The sequence below is a fragment of the Balearica regulorum genome, chromosome Z (assembly GCF_011004875.1).
Source record: "Balearica regulorum gibbericeps isolate bBalReg1 chromosome Z, bBalReg1.pri, whole genome shotgun sequence".
In the NCBI taxonomy this organism is placed as follows: domain Eukaryota; kingdom Metazoa; phylum Chordata; class Aves; order Gruiformes; family Gruidae; genus Balearica; species Balearica regulorum.
In genome coordinates this window covers 87152955-87172840 of record NC_046220.1, presented here as the reverse complement: position 1 = coordinate 87172840, position 19886 = coordinate 87152955, and the positions used below count along the sequence as shown (strand labels likewise).

Genomic DNA, 19886 nt, shown 5'->3' with positions numbered 1-19886 from the left:
AGCCTATTACAAGAAGCAGTAGAAACCAGATATTCAATGAAGCCTGCAGTTTGCAGTGTAGAGGAGGAATCAAACTGAGCCCTTCTGACATAAGCCAACGTGAAGAAAGGAGTTTGTATGGAAAAAGGATTAAAAGGCAAAATTAAGGACCTTATAGGGCTGTGAAATGAAAGTCTTAACTCCAACACTGCACAACATTAAGAAACTAAAACTGACGGCTAACATTTGAATCCACAGAAGCATTTAGGCATGTTTGTGGGTCTCGCATGCAAACTTTTCTGCAGGTCTGGTCCTTAGTTCTAATTCAATGCTTAGACACTTAAGTCCACGTCTAAGATCACAGTCTTGCCTTCAGTTTTAGCCGGTCTAAGTCTGCTGCTGAAGTTAACCCATCCTCTCCTTCACCTCTGGCCACATGTTCCTGCATCGGTGCTAGTCCATCAGATCAGACAGCTGATATGACTGAAAAAAACACTACAGATATAACAACACTAACAATTACAAAGTGAAAATTTTCAGATATAAGAGTTCCCAGAAGACAAGGAGGAAGAGACATGTGCAGCTGGGATAAGGAGAGGGTAGGACCTCACTTTCAGTGGAAGCACAGACTCAGCTTAGCTTAAGCCAACTGTAAAACCTCACTCTTAGTTACTTCTGGAATTGAAGCCTAGAAAGTATTATTTTGATAGCAATTTTACTGCACAGAACACTGACAGTCCTATATAAAATGGAAACAAAAAGATCATATGAGCTGGACCTACATCTAAACATAATGCTACTAGCAATGCACACTTGAAAAATGCAATGGTTCTTAAAGAAAAGACTCTCTACTGCTAAGTAGGTGGGAATAACACCCTCCCAGGTTTAAGTTACCAATCTATACTTGGGCGACGCTGTTTTCACGAATCCTTAAGAAATACCAGAATTTTTTAATCCTAAAATATCCTGGATGAATCTTCTGTCTACAGAAAATGAATAACTGTGAAGGTGACAACAGGTTATTTTTTTTTAAATATGCTTTTTTTTAAGCAAGAGAATAATCCAGTTTATTACAAATTTCAGTAAGAAGATTTTGCCTTTACTGAACAGACCCTTAACATCTTTGCCCGCTCTAAAGGGGACAGACCGAGTCAGACTGAACTGTCCCAGCAAAGTTCTTGCTCCTGAATGCAAGGTGGGAATTTATCCACATGATTAGATACTTGAGACTTATGTGCATTCATTTACTTAAAATGAACACATAGCTGGACAGATGCTATAAACCAACCTCAGTCGCCACTGCTCCGAGTAAAGCTGTCTCACACCTCCCTCTACCCTGGCCCCCTGTGCTCCCCGTCACCAGTGGCAGACTGCCTCCGCACGGAGCTCTGCGCAGAGCCAGATCAGAGCAAGGATACAGGCTAAAGGCAGCGGGCAGAGGGGAAAGAAGCCATCCTTCTCCAGCTCCATCAGCACCCTGGCTCATTTCAGTGGAAGAAGGCAGACAGCAGAGGCGGGAAGGAGCATCAAGGGAAAGGGCAGAATTTTTTATTTAGTTAGGTTTGAAGTCACAATGTCATCTTGGTGTTTTCTAAAGTCCACCATCTAACTTACTCTGTTAAAAAATTAAACATTGCAAATAAAGAGAAAACAGCACTTGTTAAGGACATCTTTAAGCCAAGGACATCTTTAAGCCATGTGAAATGCACTGCCAGCTTGTTTACTAGGTTTTAGCCTTTTGAATAGCAATGAGCATTTAAAAAGAAAAAAGAAAACTGTTAATCAGAACATAAGGAAACAAGAGGAAAAGCAACAAGACCTGAGATTTACCACTACAGTTTCTTATCCAGAAGCAGTCACTGATGCAATTTGATGACAGCTTATAGAAAAAGTTGTTTAAGTCACATTATCTGCTTTCCATACTGCTAAATTCAGCATTTCATTCACAACTCTGGAAGCTGCAGCTGCCTAAACAAATCTGACAGGTGGTAATTTTTTTTCTGTGCTTTGAACTCCTGATCTGTCCTATAGAGCTGTGAAACTTCATGTGAAAGCTCTAGGAACTGAGGATCATTCCAAACTCACTCAGTGTGCCAAACTCATTTAGCAACAGTGGCAGAGACAGCATCTCATTCACAGACTGTAGCTTCCAGGCCGAAGTTCCCTAAAAGAATTTAGTTATCTGAAGAATAATCACCCCCCACACAACTTCTGTTCTAAGAGGACACAAGTATCGGATACCACAGAATAGAACACTGAATTTGTAACAGTTTTCTTCTCCACTTGGAATTAGCTGTAAAGAAGAAATATCGCTGAAGTCTGTTAGATTGCTTCTCTCACCACATAGTTCTAAATAAGCCAGCAAAAGTTTACAGGAAATCATCTATTTTTTTCTTCATTAGGATGCAGTACCATGGTAGTCACACTGAGTCATGGCAAGGGCTAAAACCAGACATACTTCCAAAATCACAAATCTGGGTATCTTCTGTGTCCAGATAAAACACAGGCTGAAACTTCTTTTCAGGCACCATACACATTAGTTCCTAGTTTAAGAGATATTACAGCAGCCAAATGCTCAAGGAAGTATTTCAGTCAATCCTCTTGAGCTACATCTTTCTTCAGAGAAAGCACTGGTTTTACATTACTCAATTCAAAGGAAGGTCTTAGTGAAAACAGGACAGCTTGTTATAGCTTACAGGTTTCAGCCAATGTCACTGGGGACAGGGTTCCATCACATCTAATTTCAGTTAAGTTAACGTCTAAATTAAATTGAAATATAGTAAAAGAAATTGTTCATAAATCAACAGTTTTTAAAAAAAAAAAAAAAAAAAAAAAAGCATGATTCAGGCATCTTTCTACTGCAGTATCTAGCCCTCCAGAGCTCAGGAAGACTTACTAGCTGAGATCAGCATTGTCCTGCAACTATTGCCAAACATTTGAATAGGGCTGTGACTTGGCTAATAAACCCACCAGAAGAGAAAACGCAGAGAAGACAGCAGATGTTCCATGGTGACTCTGCAAAAACGGGCTCTGCCCAGCAGGACCAGTGCCGAATTCACCGGATCCAGGGCTGGTGCTTCAGCCAGGTGCCTACGCCCTGTGATCTCCACAGCATCTCAGCACCCATCCTACTCAGGCAACGGCAAAACTGCAACATCACCGGACTTCCTTCCCAATAGCTCCAGATAGAAGCAATCTGCAGAGAGCAAGCCTCTCTTATTTCTAAGAACTATCCCAGACAAACCTGGTGAATGGCATCAGGATAAAGTAAATATTTACTGCAACTTTTCTCTAACTAGGTCTCTTTTCAAAATGCTGTTACATTTCCACAAGGATTTAACTTTCCTCCCATAAAACACCTGACTGATTCTTACAAGAAGATTGCTAAACAAAACTTCCAAAAATGACAAAATTGTGCTTGAACAAGAAAACAGACCATGTCAATGTTAAAGAGCATATTCTTTCTGAAGAGAAGGAGCCATTCAAGAACTGCCCCTGTAGAGGCATTGCTGTACAATAAATAATCTTTTTTATGCTAGGAACATACTCTGACACTTTAAGACTTCATAAGCTCAAAAACCTTTTCACATGAAGTATTGTTAAAGAAAAGGTCAAGTTTACAGCAATTAAGGTTGGGTTTTGATCATTTGTTTGGTTTGGGGTTTACAGTTTCGTTGGGATATTCCTCTTATAACCTGGTGCTGTGCCATCTTTAAACTTCTGTTGTTGATCACAAATGAAGGCTCATCCTCTGGAACTCTAGCATTACTTGCAGAACTTCTTCAGGAAATTCAAAACTTATCTCTGGGCAGAGACATGGGAGACCAAGGATACTGAATCATCTCCCTAATGAAAACAGACATGAGACTATGAGCCTCCTAACACAGTGAATTCACTGCACGATCAAAGGCCTGTAACTGCAAATGCCATGCCCCTATTTCAGAAAAGTAAAAAAATCTAAGCAAAACATCCAACTACTCTAGCCATGAAAACACAGTAATACGCATCCGTCACTAGAACACCTGCTCTCAGATACGGATCTAGCTCAGTAACACAAAACTAAACACAAACCCCAAACCAAACACAAACCCCCATATCTAACCTGTCTTTCTAGACTTCTAGAAAGAACAACAGAAACAGAAGAAATGAAGATTAAACGTTCAAGACTTTAGAATGCCTCTGAAATACATAAATACAGTCAGCCTGGCTGTGTTTCTCATGGAGAGATTGTACAGTGGAAACAAGCTACTCAATCCTCATCTCAGGCACTTTCCTAAAGGGCATATTAAAAGCAAAGCAGCAATGGTCGCCCCACTCTAGAAAGTGCCTGTTACCAGCCATTCGCCAAGCAAAATTCAGAACAGGTTACCAGACTCTGTCTCTCACCTGGTTTTACCATCCGATTCTTACTGCCTGAACACAATTGGTCAGGTGTACAGAAAGACGTGGAGCTGACCCGCAGCAGCCTTACCCTTCCTGGCCTCTCCATCCACAGTGCCCTGCCTCGCTGACCTTCAGCGTGAGCGCAGCTGGGCAGGGAAAGGACCCATGCAGATCCACTAGGTACGGAGGGCAGGGAAGGCACGACCACGGCGTATGACCGAAAGCACGCATCACAGAGGGAAGCGGGCATGCAATTTACTGAAGAACTTTTAGTGCTTGGAAAATACTTTTAATAATATCAGGGAAGGTGGAAAGGGGAAGAAGGGTAGATACACTTAATAACCTAGAGCACCATAAAAGAACATGCTTGTTATTGAAATCTTGTTTACTGAAAACTGAAAGTGAATATACAGATTCAACTAAAACAAAGTCAAAGCAAAACCCAACAGGGTATACGCATCTTTTTCCCCAATGAAGAAGTCTACTTTGCTTTAAAATTTCAGCTTGTCCAATTCAATTCTAGATGGAAGATATACCTGGATGATGCACCTATTTGAGATCTGAACATGCATGAACAGTCCTTTCCACTCACCTCCCTCCCCAAATGCTGAGATCCTCCAAACCCAAGATCACAGAACAAAGTAGCACTCGAGGTACTATTCACCCAAAATCTGGTAATGCTAGGAAGGATGATGACTATGAGCTGGATTAAATAATAACCAGTGGATTACAAAAAGACTTCTGAAAGAAAGAGAAGTCAGCTTGAAAACAAGTGTGATGGAAGCACAGTATTTTCTATTTTTTAAACAGTGCAGACAGAAGCGAGGGAACAACGCTGCAGTCAAAACCTGGTGTGACACTGCCAGGAGCTGCCCCACTGGCATCACCACCCTGTTCCAGGCTGGGCCCCCTCCCCATCGGACACCATGGGTATAAGAGAGCAGGTGGGCAGTCCTGGCTCTGCGTGCACACACGCCATTAGCGGATTATAGGGGACACCCTGGGTGCACGTAAAGCTACAGCAGCTACGTTTCCAACAAGAGGTGTTGTAGATCCCGAAATCCCCATGCTCCAAAGGGCCAAGGATTGCTTCTAACCCACATGGCCAGTGACAGAGGCTGCATGGGTGCAGAAGGACAGACAAAGAGATTAGAATGCTGGGGGCATCGCATGTGGACGGGTTCCAGGTGATCATTCACACTTTGTGAGCAGCTAGTATTGCTGCAACCTGTGAGACCACACAGCTGACCCTGCCTGGAGAGCACGGTTGGACCAGAGACCTTCTAAGGTCTCTTCCAGACTGAATATTCCTATGGCCCTATGATTATACTCAGGTAAAAATATTAGCACTCATTGACCCCGAAGTCAGTTTTTAAACACACAGATGCAAACAGCGTCACGCTTGGTCCCTACCATTGCTACTGCCGTTGTTTAAACCTCTCTGTACCCAGTGTACCTCAACACAAGTGGAAACAACCAGCTTCTTCCAAATGTAGAGTTTCAAATCACACTGTACGCAGCTCATTAGATTCTGTTCTATACAGAAGAGATAAAACACCTAAAAAAATGTTTATAAGCGTGTGGTCAAGGAATTGGCTATATTTTTAAAAAAATTTATAAAGCAGACAAAAAAATATAATTGAATAGTCCGAGTAATCATAGTGCAACTTATTCCTTAATCCAGCACATTAATTTATTCCTTAATCCAGCTGCCTCCCGTCGCTCTCCCAGTTTTGGTGCCACTCCCCAGTTTCCAAAGACTTTTGATTACATTTGGCTCCTCTGCACTGTGTGTTTCAGCAAGCCAACCCTGCAACATCGTGATCATTCTTCAACAAATTTCTCAAGCAACATGACAGACAATTCTTTACATTGCAGTTACATAAACTCTTAGTGACTAGAATATATCTGACTAATATTAAACTTCTTGTGTTTGGAAGTCTATAAATAAAACACACAGTAAAGCTTTTAAGAAACTAGTTACTTGGAATCAGGCTCAGATTGCAACAACTAAACAAACCACTTAAAAATTAAGTGGTGCTAATTCAACAGCTCCAGATGAAGTGTACAGGTTTGTACGTCCACAGAAAGAAAAGCCTCACTTGTCTGAAACAACTGCAGAATTAGAGCTCTGTTAGCAGAGCAAGGGCATTGAGACAGCCTTATAGCATTCAACATTAATCTTCCCAAAACAGACTCAATTCAATTTTAAAAAATTACATTCAGGTGAAAAATGCACAATATTTTAAACAATAAGCAAACAGTACTTTTCTATTCTTGTGGAGAAAATACTCAACAATGCATCTTGTGAAGTTTCTAAATAATTCTGCAGATGAAAGCATTCATTCCACTGCCTTTAACTGTTCCACACGTTTTGATGCGTAAAAGTCTTAAATCTACTCCCTGCCAATAATTTATAACTTAAAAATCTCTTCCTGGCATTAGAATATGTTCAACCAGAAAAAGTCAGAAGATTCTTAATGAACATTAAAACAAGCCTTCCATTGAAGAAAACAGACACATACCCCCCAAAAAAACCCCACAAAACACCCACCACAAGCTCTGGTTGCATAATGAATCCTTAGTACAACAGACCCCCAGATTTATCTTTTCTAAGATTATCTGTACGCATGAAGCAGGCGCTTCTGCTCCTCAGAAGGGCAAGACGGACCACAACTGCAGAGCACTCACTACAAAGCAGTGCACAGCACCACACCACATGCACTCGTGCTCGCTGGCGTTTCTAGACGAGACCTTCTCCCACACCTCTTTCGGGCGCGTTGCTGCCGGCAGCCTGTACGAGTGCTCAGGTGCAGGCCCCCAGCTGCTGCAGGAGCCACCGGCACTGCAGCCCCAGCTCCGGGCTCAGTCTGTTGAGATCTTCTGCAGGGAATGAAGGTGAGGTGACCAAAACATGCAACTCCTCCAAAAGCATGGCTCGCTGCTGCAGCAGTGCTGGCTAGGCTGCTCCCACACTCTTAAGTTTACTTCTTAACGTGCTCAGGTGAACCAGAGGTTGGGTTTACCTAATGCACCCGGTTGCAAAACGCAGCAGTTCAGGTGGTGCACCACAAGCTGTTCAGCTGTCACCAACACAGGGGAAAAACTGCTGCAAGGCAGACGGCAGAGAGCCAATGTTAGCCACCCCTTCAATCGAATCCTCACAAACTGCATGCCTACAGCCTTAGAGAAGGTCTGTCCCACCTCCTCGCTGCAGCCAACATATCAACTGCCAGAGAGCTTCCAGTGCCCCGACCACGGCTTCTGGATCAGCTCCTTTCTCCGTGACAGCCGATATTTAACCCACAGCCACCTTACAGCCCCAGTGTCTAACAAAACAGGGACATGGAAAAAACCACACTGACCATATCAGGAACAGGCCAGTTATGAGGGTACGGAGACAGGATTTTGTAACTCATACTTCAAGCCTGCATTACCTCAGAGTTCTTGCATGACCGTTAGTAAACCTCTTTTCTCTGTGCTTCTCAGCATCGGTAGCACTTGGTCACAAAGACACGTATGCAACTAGATGAAATTCAGCAGGGTGCCAAGCAAAATTAAACCAACTGTTACTACTACTGAAATGCACAGTCTCTTGTTTCTAATCTCTACAGCTGCCAAGTATACTAGACATCATGCAGTACCAATAGGTTTCCTCAAATACCATGAATACATACAGCCACGCCAGGTCTTACCAAGTTAAAATAATGCATGCCTAACATTGAAATATAGGTTAAAACCTGCAGAATGATGCTGGTCCCTAACTTCTGAGTATTAAGAAATCTCATCCCATGTATGTCTGTCATCTGATCTGTAAGTAACACAACAGAAGTTCCCTGAGATCAATACATCCACCAAGAAAAACTACCCAAGCTACAAAGTAAAAGACAACAGACTAGCTGAAACTTGGAGAGCAGACATAGTAAAAGCATTCAGCAAAGCAGTGAAGAAATCAAGGAGTGGGAAAAGAATGAAAGAAGCCAATCCACAATTAATACTGTACGACTACAGTAGCAAAACCAAATATATAAAAGGTATCCCAGAGAACAGACAGTAAATGTCAAAGTAGTAGTAGAAGCACTGAAGTAACTTTGCAACAGCTAATTGCACCCCAAGTCCCACCTAAAAGCCAAGCATTCTAGATGAATATGGCATCTTTGCACGGTAAAACTGGTACTGACATGAACATTAACTAGACAACATCACGAAGATCAGTAAAATTGAGGAAAATCTGCAGAAGAACCAAATATAGCGACTGATCTGTTAAAAAAAATCACTGGGAAAATTATCAGCAATTGGAATGAAAATACATGAAGACAGAGGAAATACCAGATTCCTGTCTAACGGCAGTATTTGTACGAGTGTTAAAGGAAGGAAATTCTGATGATGCAGATCACAGAAGACACAATGATAAATGAGACACCTGCTAAGAGTACTCAGAAATAAACCAAACCAACTAGGTTACAGGGAACTTTTGAGCACAGAAAGCAGGCTCACATCAGTTTGAAGTTGTACTTGCCAGGTATTGTCACCCTGAAAGTGATGGATTAAAAGGAGGAGAGACAGGGGATTACAACGAAGCATTTTTTTTCTTTACTTTTATACAGCAAACAGATTCATTCTCTAAGAAAACATTATTAAAAAAACAAACAAGCAAAACAAACATATGGCACTCCTGGAAACCACAATTACAAGTGATGTACAAATACTTTTGTTGTGCTCTAAAAATAACTCATTCCACAGGTCCTTGTGAACGTCAGTCTCTGACTTGAATCACTGCTGATTTGCATCAGGTTTTAAAACTGAGTGCTACGGAAGTTTAAGAGCACAACACTGGATGAGTAGAATTGAGCCCTTTAGTTCAGGTAGATGACATCATATATCTGACATATCTTTAAACTAACAGTTTTGCAATATGCTTGGAAAACTCGCTGCAGAGGTAGTTTTCAGAGAAAGTTCCAGTTTTGTCTTGGGAAGAGGGTAAAAGATTAAATGAAGAAATATAACAAAATAATAAAGTAGAAAACTACAAGTAGAAAACTTGATCTGTATGAGTTTTTACACCAGTACCATTGTAAAAATGCAATCTTAATGAAATCTGCAAGGTGACAAATTGACAAAATCATGGACTTCTGGAAAGCTGTTGAAACGTGTTAATGTAGTTAATATCCAAGGGAAAATTTACAGAGGTGTTCTAGTAGAATTACTGTAGTAACAGAAAGTGGATACAGAAAATGAACCGCAAGTCTGGAGCCGGGGGCCAGTACAGATGTCAGTCCTGTACAGCCAGTCCCATACCCAATTTTACACTGGCCAGCTTTCAAAAAGCAGGATTGCAACACCTGGGACACCAGCAAGGAGAGATGACAGACTGAGAAAGCCACAGCATGCGAGCAAGGTCACTGTGACCAAGAGACTGTCCACTAAAGAAACAACCCAGCTGTCACAGTAGGACATAAGCAGCCTATATTTAGTAGAACAAAGAGCAATGTTATGATACCCTCCTTACCTCTGTGAAGGTATTTCTTGATGAAAGAGAAGCTACTTTTATAATACAGATTTAGTAGGGAGGGGGGTTTCTTTTGCCTGCTGTAGGGCTCCTTCTTTCCAGATAGTGCTGCAGAAATGATACCAAAAATGCCAACCTCAGGTGCATTCATAATAAAATGCAACATAATAAAAGAGGGGGGAAACCAAACCTCCAGGTACAGTGGAGGAGACAGGCACAGCTATACGCACAGTCTGGAAGGCTACAGTTTTAAATTTCTTATACTTGACAATGTCATCACCCACTAATATCAGAAGTCAGCAGATATATTCAGTATGTGTTATTAGGCATTCAAAGGACTAAGCAGGGTTTTAAAGTCAGGATTTTGTAAAGACAAGTGAGCTCAGTCATTATCATCGTAGTGACTGGAGATGAATGGGAGTTGATTTCTTGAACACCTATCTATAATATTCCTCTTTACAAAATCCCCAAATGATTAAAAACAATAATCTCATCTATCCCGACATGATCTGCCTAAACCTAAAGAGAATGTCAATGCCTGCTCAGATTAGCAGAACTTTGAAGCTGATAACAGTTCTCTGGAGAACAAACCGTAATCCTAAAAAAATTATGTTAATAATAAAAGTTCTGTTAATCATAATCACAAGTTAGTGCAAAGAGAGTTTGGCAGAGCAACAGTCAAAAAAAAGTCTGAGGTCTTAAGCAATCCTCTTCCTGACCTTCTGAAATCCCTCAGACATTCAGAATTATCCATTTGCCATGGTTTGCCAACTCCCAGGTATTTGGTATTTTCTAAAAGCTCAAACAATTGTAGATATGTAATTGTCATCTTTCACTTGAACCTCAGCTTGAAAAGGCAAGCTTCCAGCTCTTCGTCTTGTGGAGGACGACAGAAAGCATTGATGACTTAAAAACTCTGAAAATAAAAAACCCCAAACAGATCAGCATCCTTTAAAAACTATGTTATTTCAGAGTACCGGGAAACTGGGGCTCATGAATCGTTTCCTATTTGTTCACTTGAGTTTGGAATTGTATTCTTGACCCAGCTTTGAAAGCAAGTCTTGAAACATCTTTTGCCAGTGACCCATTGTGTTGTTATTTATTTATTTTAAGCCACAAAAGAAGGGGGTGGAGAGCGCAGGCATATGCAAAAGAACAATGAAACTACTAAGCCCTACACTGCTCTATTTTTATTTTAAAAGCTGAAACCGCCTCCCCAAGTATAAAATTTAGTATCACTTGTTATGCAAGTGCGTGCATGCCAATCTTGTCACATGAAGGCAAACCTCATATTTCAAAATAGCCTTATTGTTTCAAAGGAAACAAGTCTTGTGCGAGATGGTAATTTTGCTTCTGTAAGAAATGCAGGCGCATTCCCTTTGTGTTCTCCCTTTCCCGCCTCCGTTCCACACACATAAAATGAACTCAACAGCTCATGTAATCCTGTCTAGAGAAATACTAACACCCGCAGACATGAAGGCAGAGGCTTTTTCTTGAAGCGACATCCAAGTTCAATTCTTTCCATGGACCGGAGGAGACCTCTATCTGGCTATTGCTCAATTTTCATCCAGCACCTTTTCCCACCCACTCACTCTATCAAACCCATCTGCACTCTCTGTAGTGCCCAGTGGTGGGGGATACAATAAAATCCTTTGTAAGCCCCTTCAGGCACATGGCTCCCTCTATTCCTGAGTCATATAAAGTTGGATGTTTTAACATTCCCCAAAATGACTAACTTCAGTTTTATGTCAAGTACATTTGTAGACCTCAGATCATCTTCCCATGGAACTGGGAAGGCTAAGGTCTTGGTTGGTCTAGTTTGGAGACAAGGGGGCTGAGGGCAACCTCATTGCTCTGTACAGCTTCCCGAGGAGGGGACGTGAGAGGGAGGTGCCCCCATCTCTTCTCCCTGGTATGCAGTGATAGGGCACGTGGGACTGGTTCAAAGCTGCACCAGGGGAGGCTCAGACTGGACACGAGGAAGCATTTCTTTACCCAGAGGGTGGTCAGACCCTGGAACAGGCTGCCTGGAGAGGTGGTCAATGCCCTGTGACTGTCAGGGTTTAAGAGGTGTTTGGACAAGGCCCTTAACGGGCTTGAACTTTTGGTCAGCTCCGAAGGGGTCAGGCAGTTGGACTACAGGAGCGCTGTAGCTCCCTTTCAGCTGAAATATTCCATATTTCTATTCCATTCCATAGCTGTGACTCCTTCATGTCCAGTTCCAACAATCTATATGCAGAAGACTGATCTGTTTCTGCTGTTTAGTTTCGAACTCTGAGACTTGTCAAAACACTTGTTCTTATCACTTGGCAGAGAGAAGGAAGCCTGCACCATCCCGCCTGCAGCCCTGAGTCAGCCTCTCTCAGCTGTTGCAGAGAGCAGTCGCTACAACCCCTGGCTTTCACCAGTCACGCTTAACTAACTGAAGCAGACCAGGAGAGACAGAATTCCAGTATTTTAACTTAACCTCTGTGAAATTTGAAGGTAGGAGAATAAGCAGAATGCATCTGAAATTGCTACTGGCTTATACTATTGCACTGAAATTTGAGGAAGCTCTGCAGAGTTTGCCACTGCTTCTCCCCTCCTTAACTAGAACAACAGAAGCACACCAGCCAGCCACTTTCCAGGCATGACAGCTTAAAAACAAGAGAAGAAAGATGTACAGGTAGAGGGAAAAGGACACCAGCACAATTAAACCTGACAGAACTCACTTGTTAGATTTTTTTTTTTTTTTTTAGTAACATATTTATGTTACCCCAGTCAAAGCGGGTAATATTTGTTCTCACCAGGATATTCTAAAGATCAGAAAACACCAGCACTAGCACAACTCGTTAAATCCTCCCAGTTACTCAAGACAAAGCAAAGTCTAAAGTCTAAAGCTCCATTTGACAGTGAGGTTTGTGCCTTACAAGCAGCATCTCCCAAACTGTCAGACGTGCCTGCTGGGGAGGCAAAGAGCCAAGCCAGGACGTGGCTGAAGGCTGCTGCACGTTTCTCCAGATCTGCTCTTTTAAACTGGCAGGGGGGTATTATCTGAGCCAGCTTTCTGAGAAAGGGCTCAGTATTTCAAAGCCTTTGCCACATAAAACTTTTTAGTGCGAACAACCGCGCCCATCTTTTGGTACAAGCACCTAGAGATACACCTGTGCTACAGTCACAGAAGCAGACGTGTAAAGGTGTCAGATTTAGCTCTACCCATGGCAGCTTAGCACTTCGTACGAACTCATTTACTCTGACAGGACACTCAGGTAAATTTGCAGACTGCAGTCTGTATGTACTATTACGGGGGCACTCTTATAGCCAATATGCCTTCAAAAACATAATTTACAGATTCAGATCAGTAAAATATACCATCTTCAAAAATATTCATCTCAATGAGCCTCCATAAAATTATGGGAACCCCATGAACAACAATTAACATCAGAGCTGAAGCAGATTATACTTAGCAAGAGGAAGTTCCTTGAACTTGAAAATGTTTTACACAATCATTTAAACATACTTAGGGACAACTCTGTATGTACATGCACTTAGTAGAGCTTAAAAAGTGATTAGTAATTTTTAAAAATCCCGAAGTTTTGCCTGGTGATTTTTAGATTCAAAGAGATAATGGAAACAAACACCCAAATACACACCACTAAGTAAGGTTAGAATAATAATGACATACTTCTAACAAAGTTTATGAAGAGTAGTAAAAATGCTGTTATAAAGCAGAATATCTGTCACCATCATTTTCATCCCAATAACCATTTTCCCTGTTGAATTTATCCATTCCTGCCACTGTAAGAAGGGAGAAGTACAATGAAGATATATAGAAATTAACAAGGAATACTTCAGAGCATATCGCTCACTGGTTTTTATTTTAGCACAAGCCTTCTTGCCTTCATCTTCCTGTCTGTACCTTATAAAGTCCACTATGAGTGTTTCTAAGAGAGAAGTAAGATTTTGCTCTCACTGGCATACAAGTCTTATATATTGTGACTAAAGCAAAGCATGAAGTGACTAACCGCCTTAGAATAAAGGAACACCTGCTTTCAAGAACAGAGAACCTTACCTTATCCTTCACTGTAAAGCCAATCTTGTAATCCATTGTGGCTAAGCATCCTAAAATCTCACCTCTCCATTCTTAATCCCTGAGCCATTTTACAGGCCTCACATTTTCCTTCTAGTTTTTTCTTTTCCAAAGAAAGGCTCACACCTCATCTGGTGCTACAAGAAATCTAGCAAGGCTTTATTCAAAGAGCTGCTAGAGATAATGACTCACTTCATAGACAGCTGCAAAGAAGTGCCTGTGGGTGAAAAAGGGAGTTAAAAATTATGTATCAAACTCCACCTACAGTGCCTCCACCTTCCTAGGTCGTTCCTTTAAAATGCTGTGTTCAAGTAATGAGCAACAAGACCGATTCCTTTTGGATTTTTCCTGTATTGAAAAACTCCCAGAGCGTAAAGAAAAGCTCAGTTTTCTAAACATGTCTCACAAAAAAAAAGTATCTTTTGATCTTATAAAAAAAGATGGAAGTGTAAACATATGTATTTTTTTTCCATTTTCCTTGGGACTGTTTTTCATGATTGTAAGGTGAAGGTAAATGACTGCTCTAACAGAGAAGCTGCATACATCAGCCCCTAGATCTCAATCCTTCCTATGATGTTTCCCACTCCCAAAATATCTTAACAAGTTCTAAAATCCAGCAGGGAAAAAAAGACAAGACAATTCAATGACACCTGACTTTTGGAACAGAAAAGTTCAACACAGGAATTCCAGGCAGCGCCCCTACCCATGAATACCATGCACATTGGTTGTGTTTAGGAACAGGCTTATCCAGCTTGACACAACCACACAAGAGAGGTCACAGTTTCAGAGACACTCTGACTGACCTAATTGAGCACTGCTGCTAGAAGCTGGCTCACCCCACCGCTTGCTCCTGGCCCTGTCCTATCCCCTGTTCTGCCAACAAACACGCGCCTCACACAGATGGGGACAGATGGGGAAATGAACTTGGGTTAAACCTTCCTTCAGTCCAGGCTGTCATAAACCCAGACTAGGTCCTTCACCCAGCCCACCGCAAAGCCTCATAAATGCTTGTGCTGGCTGGTGGAAGACTGGGTGGAAGGTGGGACGAGCAGTTAAGGCAGAGAACGATGGGATTTGTCTCCACCAGGCGATGCACAGGTCTGCTGAGGCTCTCAGACAGGACTGCTGTGGTCTGGCCCTTCTGCCCTGAGGAGTGCCACTGCTGCCACCCCCTGTGTCGGATGGGACAAGGCGAGCCATTTCGCAGGGCAAACTGAAGATGAGCGTTAGCTGTTTCTGGCAGGTTTTCTGCTTGCAAAGGGAAGAGTGGTATGAGCAAGACCCTGGCAGTACTGATCTAGCAGGTGTCAGCTGTCATCTCCCCCTCAGCAAGCCTGGCTCACCACCGAGGGAGGCTCGTAGCCCAGCCACCAGCCGTATGTCACAGGAGCCCTCTGTGTCTTCAGCCATGGCAGACACGTGAATCCTGACATGGGAGCAGAAGGATATTTGATGAAAGTAAAAGGCAGAAAGCAAAGGAAATGTATAATTAGTCTGTGGAATTCGCTGTGGTTAGGGAATTAGCCAGGTTAAAAAGGAACCAAGTTGGTCGTGTGCGTAATAAGAGCAATCAGCTAATTACATCAAAAACTTTGGAATCTTCTTGCCTAAAGTCTGATGTTAATCTTTAGTTACTGAGGTGAAACTGAAACTTAGAGAAGCACATTACTTTCTTACTAATATAGGTTGAATTATCTGGTAGAGATCAGTGTGAAGGCCAGACTTCCAAAAACCTCAGATTAAAGAAAATTCAGACTTAAAAGTCTGCTAAGTATGAGGTTTTCAGTGCAAAATAAGGAGCTGGCTATCTTTTATCTAAATATATTCAGTGACCCTTATTCTGCAACATGCCACAGGAAAGAAAAGAATATCCTCACAGGCATGGAGTTATTTTTCCAGCTCTTTCATCCCCTTCCCATATCAAGTCTTTACCAAGAGCAAACAGGTTTCATGGTGACTCCTCCTCCTCTTCAGCACCATTCGAACCTACCCCACAGTCTGGGAAAGAAGATCCTAGGTTAAAGAGCACCAAGGAACAAGAAAGAGGAAAACGTAAGACTGAAAATCACTTCTTCCCGGGATGCTTTGTCTACCAGTCCGATTTCAATGCAGCACCCAGCTGCTGTTGGTGAGTCTCATTTATGTGTTTCAGAGAGAACATCTTTTTGTTTTGTGCAGGTGGAAACAACATGAAATTTCCTACTGAAGAAAGCCCCAAAGCACACTGTGTGTTAGTAGCAATGGGAAACCATGGTTACTACCAGAGCTGAAAAGTAAAAGCGATATGGATTGCCCCATATCCTATAACATCTTAAAGTGCAAAGTGTTGCCACGTGTTACTACCGGACAGACACATTTGCCAGCTTCCTTCCCAAAAGCACCAGGACACAGGAGGCAGCTGAGCTACCATAATTCACATTGCTGGAACAACCTAAGGGACAAGCAACATGCTGTGCTTGAGCTCACGTCCTGACTAGTGCTTTCCAGAACAGATGAGATCGCTATGAACATCCACGTTAAAAGCAACAGAAACTGCTAAGTTCTACTGAATTCCAAAAAGAGAGTGGTCTGAGAGTCACTCTCCCTTACATATCTACCTTTGCAAAACTGTAAATCTTATGGATGATAAAGTCACCCAAAACAGGTGAATGAAGACCTCCTCACCTAACATCGTTTCCCCAACATTGGACATTTTTAAGATCTGGCTGGACAGAGTGCTAAGTCATCTTGTCTAGACTGTGCTTTTGCCAAGAAAGGTTGGACCAGAGGATCCTTGAGGTCCCTTCCAACCTGGTAATCTGTGATTCTATGATTCTAATATAATTTGTCATTAGAAATTTACATGGTAGATCCCAAATAACATTAACTTCAGTGTTCTAAGCTGTCCCAGTGGAAGTCTTTAAACCTGCCTCTCTGAAACCATAAACATCATGCCAAGTGCAACCACAAATACTCTGCAAAAGACACAACTGTATTTCACACTCTGTTAGTCTCAGTGTTAACAAAATAAACTGAAGAAGTGTCAGGTGACAAAAGCAAACACATCACTATAGCTAGTGATGTTACCCCTATTTCCAATAACTAAGGACTGGATCTCCAGTTATTTCAGAAAAAAACCCACATACTGGTTATCTCAGAATTCAATGTAAATTTCTAACCAGAAATGTATACTTTAGCAGTAGCAATTTGAGAGACGTCTTGTTATAACCAGCCCCAGAAAGTTTTGTGTTTGACTCAATTCTATACAAACACAGGCAAAATGAAGAAAGTAGAACACTACTCAGTAACTTCTAACCTCAGCTCAGTACCTTCAGCTCTTTGGGGCTGTGTCAGGTATATCAGAACAGCCACTCATGCCTGTTCTTTGTCATCTGCATTGTGTGGAATAACTAACGAAGAATTAATTATTCACATTGCACAAACACATAACATCTTTTAAACCTTGACTTACAACAGCCACAGAGGACATAGACGAAGACAAACTAAAAAGTCACAAAATAAATGACATTTCTATAATGTTTAGATTTTAAGGAAAGTAGCAGAAGGAAAAGTTTCTTGCTATGTATCCCAAGTACAGGAGATAGCAAGTTCCGTACAAAAGCACTATCCATTAAGAGACTTGAACCATTGACCTCTACAGCAGGAGGGGAACTTGGCGACAAGGGTTGGGTTTAATGAATTAAATTCCCCAGTGGTTACTGTGTCAACAACGGAATGAAAACTGCCAGTTATGCAAACACCTCACAGAAGGCAGGTGGCCGTTGTTGTTTCCAATGAGCAGCAGTCACCGACATCCTACAGGTTAGGCAGCGATGTGCAGCCACATCCTTTGCTGATGCTGGCCAACACCGTTCACATCAGACACATAAACACGTAAATGGCATGTGCACTGTTAAAGGCCACAAACCTTTGGAGTCATTAGTAGGGGGAAGGCCAAAACTGTTACACAACATGAACGTTATTCAAACAGCCTTCCCCCCCACCTCCGTCTGATAGATAAACATCTATCTCTATTGTTTCTCCTTGAAATAACTGATTTCATTCTTTTTTCTTTCCTACGTGAAAATTGAAGAGCTTGTGATCTGCAGGGTTAGGGTGCTCTCTCAGCCACTGCCCTTGGCAAGCCAGCCTTTAAGGAACGCTACTGAAGGTATGGCAACACAACTACATGGAAGTCTCCACCCCTCAGAAAAGGACACATATCATGCGTGTATTGCCCAGAACTCAAATTTCATTTATTACTCCTACGAAATGCTACCTTACTCTTCACCCAACTGCATGAGGTAAGTCTGAACTTCCATCTGTATAAGCAGCCCCTTCCCAAGGGCTTTCTCCCAGAAATGCAGGAGATGTATACTTTTGAACAGAACTTACCCCTGATCTGAAGAAAGATTTTATTTTTTTATGCCTGAGTGCAGACGCAGCTACAACTTCAAGACAGCATGCATTTGTATTTCCAAGATAGTTTCCAAGACTGCAGTTTAATAAACTTTTTTCTAGATCTCGAGTGAGCAGGAACCACAGGTTGCCAAAAGTTCCCAGAAACCAACATTTGTGGGTGCCACAGGAAGTCTGCTTAATTAGCCAGGAATTTCTACTAAACAACTGAGAGTACCCCACTGAATACCACACCAGTGAAAATAAGCATAACCCAGCCCAGCGACATGGCGATTAGGATCGTCCTTTTGTCAGTCCCACACCAGCTCTCCAAGCCTCCCTCCAGCCCCAGCAGCTGACTCCGACCCTCTACACGAAGCTGCATGTCCAGCCCGGTGCAAGGCCTAAACCGAACACAGTACAGGTGGCACCCAGCACCCAGCGACTGATGTCGTTGATAAAACAAGAACTCCCGTAGGCAGACGGGTGACTGATTCAGCCTCCAGCCGCCCTGCAAGGCCTCGTGCCAGGCAGGACGCCCACGCACTGCCACCCCTACACACAACCGCTTATGGCAAACTAGAGCCTTCGGTTTTAACCACAGAGCTTTGCCTTTTTATAATAAAAGGCATCAAAAACTACGTCAAATGTGTTATTACATTCAGAAAGCAGTTAAAAAAAGGGCCAAACCTTCGTGTGCAGGCGCTGTGAATCTGCAAACACAGTCACACACGTGGCTGTGGGAGACAAAAGCAACTTGTGCACCTTTGTGTGCAACGTGCACTCACTTTCTTATTTCAGCCCAGTTTATTTTTTTCAGTGTTTAGCCTTGTTCTGAAGACCGAATGATTAATTTCCTCACAGACCTTTCTCAGGCTCCAATTTCCAGGGTATTGGAGTATTTCACAAGCATTAATCAAGCCTACCCCCTTAACACCCGTGGCAACCGAGGGCTGGCATTTTTCCACGTTTTACCATTGGTTATCCAAGACACCAAAAAGAAAAAAAATCACCAACAAAAAACCCCATACAGTGGTTTTCTGTGCTGCTTCTCCCACCTTGATGTTCACAGGGCTGTCTCCCTCACTCTCTGTCCCATGTCCATGTTCTTTCTTACACACACCTTTCCAGAGGTGCCTCCAGCACTCAGCTGTGCCCAGGTGCCTGCAGAACTGGCTGGAACCAGCCGGAACCTGCCAGAACCAGCCAGAACCTGCCGGAACCGGCCCTGTCCAGCTCCGGGCTCCCCTCAGAGAGGTGCCTGCTGCCAGCACCTGGGCACCGACACCCTGCGTGCCAACACACTTGAAATCCAGTTTTTGAAGAGTACTTAGTATTCCGCAGCATTTTACGACTACATTAATGTTGCTTTTGCAGGCAGATGAAAGCTGTTTTTGTACTCTGAGCCATACAAATATCAACAACAGTTTGCATCAGCTCTGACATTTGTGAGACAACATCACAAGCAGACTCTGTCAACACAACTCAACAAAAAATGATCTTCCCCATTTGCCACCCAAAAAGAAGGCTGACGACTTTCAGCTGGGTTAGTGAGCTGAAGTGGCTCAG

The 19886-nt window shown here is 42.5% G+C and overlaps 1 protein-coding gene across 8 annotated transcripts in view; it reads right to left on the bottom strand.

The window, feature by feature from the left end:
• Positions 1-19886, bottom strand: part of NEDD4L (NEDD4 like E3 ubiquitin protein ligase) — a 180043-nt gene that overhangs the window by 106064 nt on the left and 54093 nt on the right. The window contains exon 1 of one of the 8 annotated variants that reach the window (XM_075740795.1): positions 13923-14059. The exons of the other annotated variants lie outside the window; for them this stretch is intronic. The gene's annotated coding sequence lies outside the window, so the exon portion shown is untranslated. Of the gene's footprint in view, positions 1-13922; positions 14060-19886 lie in introns of those variants that run through there. 8 annotated transcript variants of the gene reach the window in all.